Genomic DNA, 13,231 nt, shown 5'->3' with positions numbered 1-13,231 from the left:
CTGCTTGCCAAGACACTAAATAAAAGTGATGTGGCTCTGAGGAACAGGGCTCTTGACCCAAGAGGTCTTGAGTTCCCCCGTCCCATCTTTAAAACTTTAATTCTGTCTCTAGTTTCTTTTTCTCAAACTGCATCAACCCCTTTCAATCCCTACCTGAAGTGCTGGCTGCAGCAAAAAAGTTTTTTAAAAAGAAACAAAAAACAAACCACGGACATTACTTAGGTCCTCAGCTGTGCAGGACAGATTAAGAAACATCATGAACCATTTAAGAAATCATTAAAAGAAAGTTTCAAAATAATATTCACTTAATGCTTGGAAGATATTTCATATTCAGTTCAGTCCCTCAGTCGTGTCCAACTCTTTGCAACCCCATGAACTGCAGCACGCCAGGCCTCCCTGTCCATCACCAACTCCCAAAGCCTACCCAAACTCATGTCCATTGAGTCAGTAATGCCATCCAACCATCTCATCCTCTGTCGTCCCCTTCTCCTCCCACCCTCAATCTTTCCCAGCATCAGGGTCTTTTCAAATGAGTCAGCTCATCGCATCAGGGGACCAAAGTATTGGAGTTTCAGCTTCAACATCAGTCCTTCCAATGAACACACAGGACTGATCACCTTTAGGATGGACTGGTTGGATCTCCTTGCAGTCCAAGGGACTCTCGTCTTCCCCAACACCACATTTCAAAAGCATCAATTCTTCAGCACTCAGCTTTCTTTATAGTCCAGCTCTTACATCCATACATGACTACTGGAAAAACCATAGCCTTCACTAGATGGACCTTTGTTGACAAAGTAATGTCTCTGCCTTTTAATATGCTGTCTAGGTTGGTCATAACTTTCCTTCCAAGAAGTAAGCATCTTTTAATTTCATGGCTGCAGTCACCATCTGCAGTGATTTTGGAGCTCCCCAAAATAAAGTCTCTCACTGTTTCCACTGTTGCCCCATCTGTTTGCCATGAAGTGATGGGACCGGATGCCATGATCTTAGTTTTCTGAACGTTGAGCTTTAAGCCAACTTTTTTTTTTCCTCTTTCACTTTCATCAAGAGACCTTGATGAAGTTCTTCTTCACTTTCTGCCATAAGGGTGGTGTCATCTGCATATCTGAGGTTATTGATATTTCTCCCAGCAGTCTTGATTCCAGCTTGTGGGTCCTCCAGCCCAGCATTTCTCATGATGTACTCTGGATACAAGTTAAATAAGCAGGGTGACAACATACAGCCTTGATGTACTCCTTTTCCTATTTGGAACCAGTCTGTTGTTCCATGTCTAGTTCTAACTGTTGCTTCTTGACCTGCATACAGGTTTCTCAAGAGGCAGGTCATGTGGTCTGGTATTCCCATCTCTTTCAGAATATTCCACAGTTTATTGTGATCCACACAGTCAAAGGCTTTGGCATAGTCAATAAAGCAGAAATAGATATTTTTCTGGAACTCTCTTGCTTTTTCGATGATCCAGCGGATGTTGGCAATTTGATCTCTGGTTCCTCTGCCTATTCTAAAACCAGATTGAACATCTGGAAGTTCACGGTTCACGTATTGCTGAAGCCTGGCTTGGAGAATTTTGAGCATTACTTTGCTAGCGTGTGAGATGAGTACAGTTGTGCCGTAGTTTGAGCATTCTTTGGCAATGCCTTTCTTAGGGATTGGAATGAAAACTATTATATTGTATTAAATTTTTAAAAGTACCAAAACAGTCAAAGTGACCTCTTTTTAAAAAGAGTATATTGTGCAAAACAGTCCAGAAGGATATCAGCCCATGACCTGTGTGGTGAGACTAAAGGTAATTTTTATTTTCATCTTGTTCATTTTATATATATATATATATATATATATATACACACACACACACACACATACATACATACATACATATATACACACACACACACACCCACACACACACACTCCTGGAATGAACATGTAGTTTAAAGTTTACATTGTTTTTAGTTTTTAAAAAGCTCATAGGTTGAATTTATGGTTCTCAACAAGAAAGCCAGGGATGGTCTGCCGATGGAAGGAGGCACCAAGCAGCCCAGGCGAGCAGCCCATTACTGAAGGTGGAGAGGGACTGGGTTCTGTCCAAGGCAGAGTTTTCTGGATAAGATCACAAAGGACATGGCCTGTGGGTCTCCTAGGACCAAGTTTTCAGACAAGGATGATGTTTCATTTTACAAGCCAGCCATGTTTCTAAAACTAGTCTGGTGTGGAGCACCAAAAAAAAGTGCTTTGTTTACTGGTTGTTGTTGTTTAGTCATTAAGTCATGTCCGACTCTTTGTGACACCATGGACTGTAGCCTGCCAGGCTTCCCTGTTCATGGGATTTTCCAGCAAGAATACTGGAGTGGGTTGCTATTTCCTTCTCCAGGGGATCTTCCCAACTCAGGGATTGAACGCACATCTCCTGTATTGGCAGGCGGATTCTTAACCACTGAGTCAATATCCTCCTATTTTAGTTGTCTAATCCTGCATAAAAAATCTCCCCAAAATGCACTGGCTTAAAGCAACAATAATCATTTATTGTATCTCATAGTTTTTTGAGTCTAGAATCTAGAAGTGACTTTGCTGATTGGTTCCGCCTCAGGGTCTCTCATAAAGTTGCAATCGGATGTTGGCTGAGACTGCAGTCAGCTGAAAGCTGTGTGAGACTGGAGGATCTGCTTCCAAAAGGGCTGGTTCATATGGCTGGAAAGTTTTTCTTCTGCACGTGGGCCTCTCTCTACAAGCCTCTTGAGTGATCCTGTGGCGAGGCATTTCCCCAGAGCAACTGGTATAAGAGACTGAGGCAGAGGCTGAGAAGAGACCGAGACAGAAGAACGCCTCTCATGACCTGGTCTCAGAGCCCTCAACGTGCTGTCCCATCTGCATGTATTGGTCACGCAGGTTGATGCTGATTCAACGTGGAAAGAGACCAGGGAGGGGTGTGGATACTGAGCAACAAGGTTGCTTTAAGACCTTCCTGGAGACTGGCTACTATATAACAAGAGGTACCATCTGTTCAGTACCTAGTCTGTGCTTGGCTTTAGATGGAAATGACCTCATTTAATCCTCACCACAACCCTATGCAGTAGATTATATATGTCCCCAATTTATAGATGGGAAAGGCTGAGAGTCATTAAACACTTTGCCCAGGGCCATGCTCCACCCAGGGCCAGGTGGAGAGAGGGGATGAAGCCAGTTAGTGTGACTCCATCCAGGCCTCTCCACGCCCTCTAGGGCCTGGAAACCTCCACAACACTTTCCCCATCTCCCTCCTCACTGTCAAGTCATATAAATTCCTGCCATGTTTATCCTACCCCTCATTCCCTTGCAACTTTCCATCTACTGTTCTGATTCAGGATGATCCCCCAAAATAAAAGTTTGTTTTCTTTAATGCATGTTTGTTAAATTAAGAGAGAAACTCTAGCAACCTCTATACTTCTACTGTGCGTGCGTGCTCAGTCACTTCAGTTGTATCAGACTCTTCGCGATCTTAAACTGTAGCCCATCGGGCTCCTCTGTCCATGGGATTCTCCAGGCAAGAATACTGGAATGTGTTGCCATGTCCTTCTACTGTACTCAGTTTTAAACCCATGCATCTTCGGTATTACAATCTTTAAAAAGAATCTGCAGGCTCAGACCAAATGGTGAAACAGGAAGCCAAATAATCTCAATGGAATCTGTGCCCAGATCAGAAAACGAGACCAGGGCAGGCCCGGGAGAGCTGGATTAAGAGGAGAGGCGGAGAATGAGAGCCTTCTACTCAGTCGTTAGTCCCGGGCTGATTTCTCTAGCTAAGGCCACAGAGTAAGGTTTTTGAGGGCTTGAAAAATATGCTTTTAGAAATTTAATCATTACTTTTAAGAAAACAGAATTGTTGTAAACCTTCTCCGGTGTATGTTTTTAATTCAAGGTTATATCTGCCCAGTTCACTGATGACATGTTACATCGTTTTGCTAATATTTGGGCTCACCAAGCCTGTTTGCTGAGGGGACATTCCACTTCTCCTCCCACAGAGAGCACTCCCCGCAGATAAGCAGGGGGTATAATCAATGGACATGAACTTGGGCAAACTCTGGGAGATGGTGAGGGACAGGGAAGCCTGGCATGCTGCAGTCCATGGGGTCGTGAAGAGTCAGACACGACTTGGTGACTGAACAACAACAAATAATCAGGGCTTTTGTGAGTCCCCCCTGCTGTATACTGACTTGTAGAGATAATTAAATGCTCCCGAAGGAAAAAGATAACTATAAAAAACACAGTTCAGTTGAGTTCAGTTGCTCAGTCGTGTCTGACTCTTTGTGACCCCGTGGACTGCAGCATGCCAGGCTTCCCTGTCCCTCACCAGTTCCTGGAGCCTACTCAAACTGATGTCCATTGAGTCAGTGATGCCATTCAACCATCTCATTCTGTCACCCCCTTCTCCTCCTACCTTCAATCTTTCCCAGCATCAGGGTCTTTTCTAATGAGTTGGTTCTTCGCATCAGGTGGCCAAAGTATTGGAGTATCAGCTTCAACATCAGTCCTTCCAAGGAATATTCAGGACCGGTTTCCTTTAGGATGGACTGGTTGGATCTCATTGCAGTCCAGGGGACTCTCAAGAGTCTTCCTCCAACACCACAGTTCAAAAGCATCAATTCTATGGCATTCAGCTTTCTTATATTCCAGCTCTCACATCCATACATGACTACTGGAAAAACAATAGGCTTGACTAGATGGACCCTTGTTGACAAAGTAATGTTTCTGCTTTTTAATATGCTATCTAGGTTGGAAAAGGAAATGGCAATCCACTCCAGTACTCTTGCCTGGAAAATCCCACGGACGGAGAAGCCTGCAGGCTACAGTCCATGGGGTCTCAAAGAGTCGGACACGACTGAGCAATTTCACTTCACTTCACTAGGCTGGTCACAGCTTTTCTTCCAGGAGCAAGCGTCTTTTAATTTCATGGCTGCAGTCACCACCTGCAGTGATTTTGGAGCCCAAAAAATAGTCTCTTACTGTTTCCATTGTTTCCCCATCTATTTGCCATGAAGTGATGGGACTGGATGCCATGATCTTTGTTTTCTGAATGTTAAGTTTTAAGCCAACTTTTTCACTCTCCTCTTTCACTTTCATCAAGAGGCTCTTTGGTTCTTCTTCACTTTCTGCCATAAGGGTGGTGTCATCTGCATATCTGAGGTTATTGATATTTCTTCCAGCAATCTTGACTCCAACTTGTACTTCATCCAGCCCAGCATTTCGCATGATTTAGTCTGCATATAAGTTAAATAAGCAGGGTGACAATATACAGCCTTGACATAATCCTTTCCCGATTTGGAACCAGTCTGTTGTTCCATGTCTGGTTCTAACTGTTGCTTCTTGACCAGCATACAGATTTCTCAGGAGGCAGGTCAGGTGGTCTGGTATTCCTATCTCTTGAAGAATTTTCCACAGTTTGTTGTGATCCACACGGTCAAAGGCTTTGGCATAGTCAATAAGGCAAAAGTAGATGTTTTTCTGGAGTTCTTGCTTTTTTGATGACCCAGCGGATACTAGCAATTTGATCTCTGGTTCCTCTGCCTTTTCTAAATCCAGCTTGAACATCTAGAAGTTCACGGTTCACATACTGTTGAAGCCTGGCTTGGAGAATTTTGAGCATTGCTTTGCTAGCGTGTGAGATTATGGCAATTGTGCGGTAGTTTGAACATTCTTTGGCATTGCCTTTCTTAGGGATTGGAATGAAAACTGACCTTTTCCAGTCCTGTGGCCACTGCTGAGTTTTCCAAATTTGCTGGCATATTGAGTGCATACTTTCACAGCATCATCTTTCAGGATTTGAAATAGCTCAGCTGGAATTCCATCACCTCCACCAGCTTTGTTTGTAGTGATGCTTCCTAAGGGCCAGTTGACTTCACATTCCAAGATGTCTAGCTCTAGGTGAGTGATCACACCATTGTGCTTATGTAGGTCATGAAGACCTTTTTTGTATAGTTATTCTGTGTATTCTAGTACCTTCCTGAAACTGAAGCTCAAATGATTGCCTTTAATAAACTTTCAGTTTTGGAAGAAGATGTAAAATTTGCCAAATTCAGCATCATCCCATTCTTTCGTCTTCTCTCCCCCAACACTGCCCTTTTCCTTTTGCTCCTGCCAGTGACTGTTACCTAATTATCCTGCCCATCCAGGCTTCCAGAAGATTTTACTCTGAATGTGAGAGAGAAGTAAGGCACAGCAAATGCCTTTGCATAGAAAAAACAGTGCTTTCAGTACACATACCTGGGAAATGCCTAACTGAGCAAACTAGTCTCCCCACACCCTATACAATCATCCTAGGTCACTTGCTTGTCTTTCTCTGGTGTCTCATTTACTCAAATAGCTGCAGTCACCCCAGTTCTAGTGGTAAAGGACCCGCCTGGCAATGCAGGAGACAAGAGATGCAGGTTCGATCCTTGGGTTGGGAAGATCCCCTGGAGGAGGGCATAGCAACCCATTCCAGTATTCTTACCTGGAGAATCCCATGGACAGAGGAGCCTATGGGCTACAATGTATAGGGTGGTTTTCCCAGGTAGCACAGTGGTAATGACACTGCCAATGTAGGAGACACGAGAGGCATGGTTTTGATCCCTGGGTCGGGAAGATCCCCTGGAGTCGGAAATGGCAACCCGCTCCAGTATTCTTGCCTGGAGAATTCCATGGACAGAGGAGCCTGGCGTGCTACAGTGCACGGGGCCACAAAAAGTCAGACACGACTGAGCGGGCCTGTGCGCACACACACACACACACACACACACCTTGAATATGGCTGCTCCTGAGATCTCCAACCCAGTGATTTACTTCACTTTTTCCTGCCTGATGCCCTGAATTACTTGAAGGATAATTTTTCTGGAAACTACAGAGTTAAAAATAGGGACCAGTGGCAAAGTGAAATAAATCAGACATAGAAAGACAAATACTATATAACCTCACTTATATGTAAAATCCAGGACTCCCTCCCCCCCCCAAAAAAAAAACAAAAAAAACAGTAAGTTCCTAGACACAGAGAACAGACTGATGGCTGCCAGAGCCTGGGGCATGGAAGGTGGGTGAAATGGGTGAATGGAGTCAAAAGATACAAACCTCCAGTTATAAAATAAGTCATGAGGCTGTAATGTGCAGCATGGTGACTACAGTTAATAATACTGTACTGCATATTTGAAAGTTGCTAAGACAGTAGATCTTAAAAGTTCTCATCAAAAGAAAAAAATTCTGTAACTATGTATAGTGAGGCATATTAACTAGACTTATTGTGGTCATTTCACAATATATACAAATACTGAATCATTATGCTGTACCCATGAAACTAATATAACTTTGTATGTCAATTATGCTTCAATAAAAAATTAATTAAATGCTAAAAATAGGGTAGGATGTAATATCTAGTAGATGACTTACCATCTGTGGTATGAGGGAAGAGGTACTATCGTACACTACAGATGAGAATATAAATCAATGTGAATAAGTTAGGGACTACATTGGGCTATTAGCAGCAGAGGGCAGCCTATACATACACACAGTCGCTAAGTTGGGTCCGACTCTTGCGGCCCCATGAACTGTATCCCACCAGGCTCCTCTGTCCATGGGATTCTCCAGGCAAGAATAATGGAGTGGGTTGCCATTTCCTTCTCCAGGGGATCTTCCTGATCCAGGGATTGAACCCAGGTCTCCTGCATTGCAGGCAGATTCTTTACCTCTTTACTGACTGAGCTACAAGGGAAGGCTGGTGTAGTTTAAAACAACTAAGACTTTGTTTGCTGAAGTCTGAGAAACAGCCCAGAGCTGTTTGAAAGCTCTAACAGGGCTTTCAAGGACCCAGACTCATTTGGCCTTCTTGATTCCCCATCCTTAGTACATATCGCCTAACCTCAAGGTCATAAGAAGGCTGCTGCAGCTCCTACCATCACAACAGAGATCCATATAGGAAGAGGAAAAAGAACAGGAAGCAAAAAAAGACTTTCCTGGAAGTCTCATTCAAAACTTCCTCTTACATCTCATTGGCCACTCCATCAGCATGGAAGACCCCCAAATGTAATGTTTTTATTATTAAGGGGGTTAGGGTGAATGGATATTGGGTAGATTATTTGCAGTCCCCGCCATGAGATGCAGCCTTTTTGGAGGACAATTCACAAACAGCTATCAAAATTTAAAAATTTAAATATACTTACCTTGACTCACAAATCCCCCTGCTAGAAATTTATACTGTAGATGTGTTCTCATATATGTGCGACTGCTTACACACCACAAGTTGTTTCTTCCAGCAGGAAAGAGTTCAGGGACATGCATTTTCACTAAGTTTAATGTCTCAGTGAACGTCAGGCTCTGACCCATAAGTTTAGCAAGTTCTCTTTCCAAGGAGGAGGTGGGTAGAGACAGGGAGCAGGAGAGTAGGTCAGGGCGGGGGTGGTGGTGGCGGTGGTGTCCATATCTTAGCCAAAGCAGTGAAGTGGATAGGAATCTGCCTTCCAGTGCAAAGGACATGGGTTCGATTCCTGATCTGGGAAGATTTTATATGCTGCAGAGCAACTAAGCCCATGAGCCACAACCACTGAGCCCAGGTGCTGCAGTTACTGAAACCCAAGTGCCTAGAGCCCATGCTCTGCAACAAGAGAAGCCACTGCAATGAGAAGCCTGTGCACCCCAACTCAAGAGTAACCCCTGATTCTGCAACTAGAGAAATTCTGCGCACGGCAATGAAGACCCACCCAGCACAGCCAAAACTAAATAAAATAAATATATATATATTTTTAATTGGAAGTGTTCCTCTTTTATTTTTCTTCCTGTGGTCCATTTCACTTCTCCTAGAGTGTCTTTCTGTGAAAATGACTAACTTCACTTACCACTGACTCTATCTAGGGCAACCTCTGGATGAGCCAGCCCTTCATGGGACTCCAGAGTTGTCTGTCGTCCTTGACTTGATTTCTGCTGTGTACCTCCATCTGCTTCACCAATTTTTGATCCACTGTCCAGAGGCAGTATGACTGAAGAATGCATTACATACAGGTGAAGCCTCAGAAATTCAGCAAGACGGATAACGGCTCTGCCTTGCAAGGATGCCCCGGGTGAGCTCACTTGCTTAGTTACCCAATGAGACTATTTTTTTTCTTTTCAGACTACCTAAACAATCCATGGCATACCACATACAAATTCTAGCCAGAGAATATCTGCTGACGAGGACAGTACTTGATTGGCGGAGGTCCAGCTACAGGCAAGTTGAGTTTCACCCAGACGCTACGTGGAACAGCCCTGCTCACAGATGGGAGTCTCCCACTGAAGCTCAGGGGAGCTCTGGGTCTCTGCTTCTACAGGGGGAAGATCAGACTTCAACAGTTCCCTTCCTTCAGCAAATACTCTGTGCAATACGTCATTTGGGGTATGTATCAGCGTTCAGGGTGGATCTTCAGTGTGTGTTTTCAGGCTATATAACCTCAGAGAAGGCATCTGGGCCAAGTTCCATTCATCAAAGACAAGGCTGAAGGCTTGCTGGCTTTGCTTCCTTTAATTTTGGAAAAACCCTTCTAGCCTGACTAAATCTACCTGATTCATAGCCAAGCAGGAAGGGGACAATCATCTGAAAGACATTCTAAAGAATTCTGGAGGAAAATGTCTGTCTGTCCTGCTCTCATCAGACTGCTATCACCCACTCTCTAGTTCACAGGAGAAACTGCCAGTCCTGGGCCTGATTTGAGGTGGGAGAGTGGAGGCCAGACCCTTGAACTTACTGTGTTCCGTACTTTGTTCTTCTGTCAAGAACTTGATCCTGGCTTGTGAAAGAAACATTTTGCAAGAGCAGGAAGAGTACCAAGGCTGAAGTCAGCAATATGACCTGAAGGGCAGGTGATCTGTCTCACTGGCATGTGAAGGGTCATCACGCTCAGAGAAGGGAGATCGTTCCTGAAGATGAGGGAGGAGAATTCTTGAAACAAATCAAAGATAGCTTGTTGGAGCAGAAAAGCCATTCCATTCCTGGGGCAGGGAAGGAAATCCAATACAGCCTGCTCGTTTCCCACTCCTGCCTGTAGGGTTTGCACAGAGAGCTCCCTCCTTTGTTCCTTCTCCAACGTCAGACTTCTGAAGCCCAGGGAACACACTGGATGCTGCATAGATGATTTGGATCATCCCCACCTACAGGAATTTGTCACTCCCCTATGACCTTCATTTGCTGTATCATTCTCTTAAGTCGGGTTCCTCCAAAATAAGAATTTGAGGGAAAGCAGTTTGAGAGACAATACGAGGAAGCTCTAGCCAAGGGCTGGGGAAGTGATACAGGGAGGTAACAAAGATAATATCGGGGAATTATTAATCACACCACCGCTGTGGGAATCAGTGGCTGGGTCCCACTGGCGAGCTCTGGAGACTGAGGAGAATCTGCCTCCCAGTCATCTTGTGTGAGAGGGGTGCGAATGGAGGCTTTTACTCTTCATCTCCTGTCCGTTTTGCAGGAACTGCTTCTAGGAGTCTCAGAACCTCCTTCTGCACCACATCTGTGGAGAAGGACCTCAGATGGAGAATCCCAGGCACTTTTCTCAAGAAGCTTTCACTGTACCAGGGCTGGGGTGGAGGGGTGAGGGGCTGTGGACAGCCTCCGCTGTGCTTTTCCTTCTTTATTCACTTGCACATCGCCCTGTACGGAGCCCTGTGCCAGATCCTGGAGCTGCAGTGGAGAACAAGGCAGACACTATCTGCCATCCCCTGGAGCTTAAAGTCCAGCAGAGAAGTCCAATGCTGATTAAATAAGCATGCAAAGATGTAAAAAAATCAGTGAAAAGGAAGGTAGAATAAAAGAACTGAGAGTTCTGGGAAAGGACGGCAGGAAAACATATTCTAGTTGGAGATGTCATGGAGGACTTCTTTGAGGAAGATGTGAGAGTTATCTAACTAGAGATGGCAGAGATATGGGAAGAGAATTTCAGGCAGAAGAAATAGCATATGCAAAGGCCCTGAGGCACCAGAGACCATAGTAATAAAGCTAGAGGTCAAAGAGCAACAGGAGAAGTTGGAGGTAGGTAAAGCTGAAGAGGGGAGCATGAAACATACCATGCAGTGCTGTGTGAGCTGTGCTCTATTCTGGAGCAGTGGGAGCCACTGAAGATTGTTAAGCTAGGAAGTGACGTAATCAGACCTTAAAATTTAACAGAGAGTTTTTTTAAAAAAAAAAAAAAGAAAAGATAGCTGTTGGGCAGAGAGTGTGTCAGAGTGAGAAGAGTGGGAGAAGTCATGAAGTCAAGAGCTGATGTTAGGATTTCTGCTCCAGTCCAGAGTAACAGGGACTGGATTTATCCTCTAGCCTGAAATAGTTATAAAATTGGACAAAGCATATGAAACAGTGGTTTTGAAAACCTCAGGCATGCTTAATGATGCACAGTGAGAATAAAATAAGCAGAGTTTACAATTTCCCCATCTTACTGCATGGAGAGTTTCTAGCCCACAGGGCCAAAGAAAAGAAAACGAGGCTGAGTTCTGAGTTGAAAGAGCTGAAAGTCTTGGTAGTCAGAGTAGCCGGAGTTCAAAGGGCAGAGTACTGGAGAACAGAGATCTCAAACAGAGTTCCAGCCATAATGATGCCACGTGCAACATCACAGATGGACCTAGAGATGACCATGCTAAGTGAGGTCAGACAAAGACAAGTCCATCACTTATATGTGGAACCTAAAAAAAAAAGACACAAATGAACTTATTAACAAAACAGGAATAGCTTCACAGAGAAAGCAAACTCCTGCTTACCAAAGGGGAAAGGGGGAGAGGGATAAACTGGGAATTGGGGATTAATGGATACACACTGCTGCTGCTGCTGCTGCTGCTAAGGCGCTTCAGTCGTGTCCGACTCTGTGCGACCCCATAGACAGCAGCCCACTATGTAAAATAAACAACAAGGATCATCTGTATAGGCATTCAATATCTTGTAAAAACCTGTAAAGGAACTATCTGAAAAAGAAAAAATATATATGCATTATCACTTTGCTGTATTCCTGAATCACTGTAAATCAATGATCAGATCAGATCAGTCACTCAGTCGTGTCCAACTCTTTGGGACCCCATGAATTGCAGCACGCCAGGCCTCCTTGTCCATCACCAACTCCCGGAGTTCACTCAGACTCATGTCCATCGAGTCAGTGATGTCATCCAGCCATCTCATCCTCTGTCGTCCCCTTCTAAAAAATAATAAAATATACCGTATTGGTGTTTTTCTTTCTGGCTTACTTCACTCTGTATAATCAGCTCCAGTTTCATCCACCTCATTAGAACTGATTCAAATGTATTCTTTTTAATGGCTGAGTAATACTCCATTGTGTATATGTACCACAGCTTTCTTATTCATTCATCTGCTGATGGACATCTAGGTTGCTTCCATGTCCTGGCTATTATAAACAGTGCTGCGACAGTATACTAATGCATATATATGGAATTTAGAAAGATGGTAACGATAACCCTGTATGCGAGACAGCAAAAGAGACACAGATGTATAGAACAGTCTTTTGGACTCTGTGGGAAAGGGAGAGGGTGGGATGATTTGGGAGAATGGCATTGAAACATGTATAGTATCATATGCGAAACGAATCACCAGTCCAGGTTTGATGCAGGATACAGGATGCTTGGGGCTGGTGCACTGGGATGACCCAGAGGGATGGTCCAGGGAGGGAGGTGGTAGGCGGGTTCAGGATGGGGAACACGTGTACACCCATGGCGGATTCATGTTGATGTATGGCAAAACCAATACAATATTGTAAATTAATTAGCCTCCAATTAAATAAATTTAAATTTTAAAAAGTCACAAAGAAAAATTAAAATAATAATAATAATAAAATAAAGGGGAAAAAAAAGAAAGTTCCAGAGCTCAGGAGAGGGTCCCCCCCCTAAATTTTTGGTTGAATATTGATCAGTGTATGTATATGAGGAAACTCCCAAAGGCCAAAGAAAGAACCACCTAAAGGGATTGGAGGGAAGAGTGCCCAGAGCTCTCATGGGGCTGAGAGATTTCAAACCTCCCTCCGAATAATTAGTACAACAAGAGAAGATACAATCACTGACAAGTAAAAGACTTGAATGTGTAAGTAAAAATGTAGAAGACTAATCAGTAAAGATGTAGAAGACAACCAATTTGATCTAACTGATATGTAAATAATACCCCCAAATAGTAGAATATTCATTTTTTCAAATGCACACAGACCATTTATCAAGTCAGACAATATTTTGGTGCATAAAATAAGTTAATAAACTTAAAAGGATTCACGTTAAAAGT

Source organism: Bos javanicus, chromosome 22 (assembly GCF_032452875.1).
Source record: "Bos javanicus breed banteng chromosome 22, ARS-OSU_banteng_1.0, whole genome shotgun sequence".
Lineage (NCBI taxonomy): Eukaryota > Metazoa > Chordata > Mammalia > Artiodactyla > Bovidae > Bos > Bos javanicus.
Note: the sequence above shows the minus strand (reverse complement) of the source record.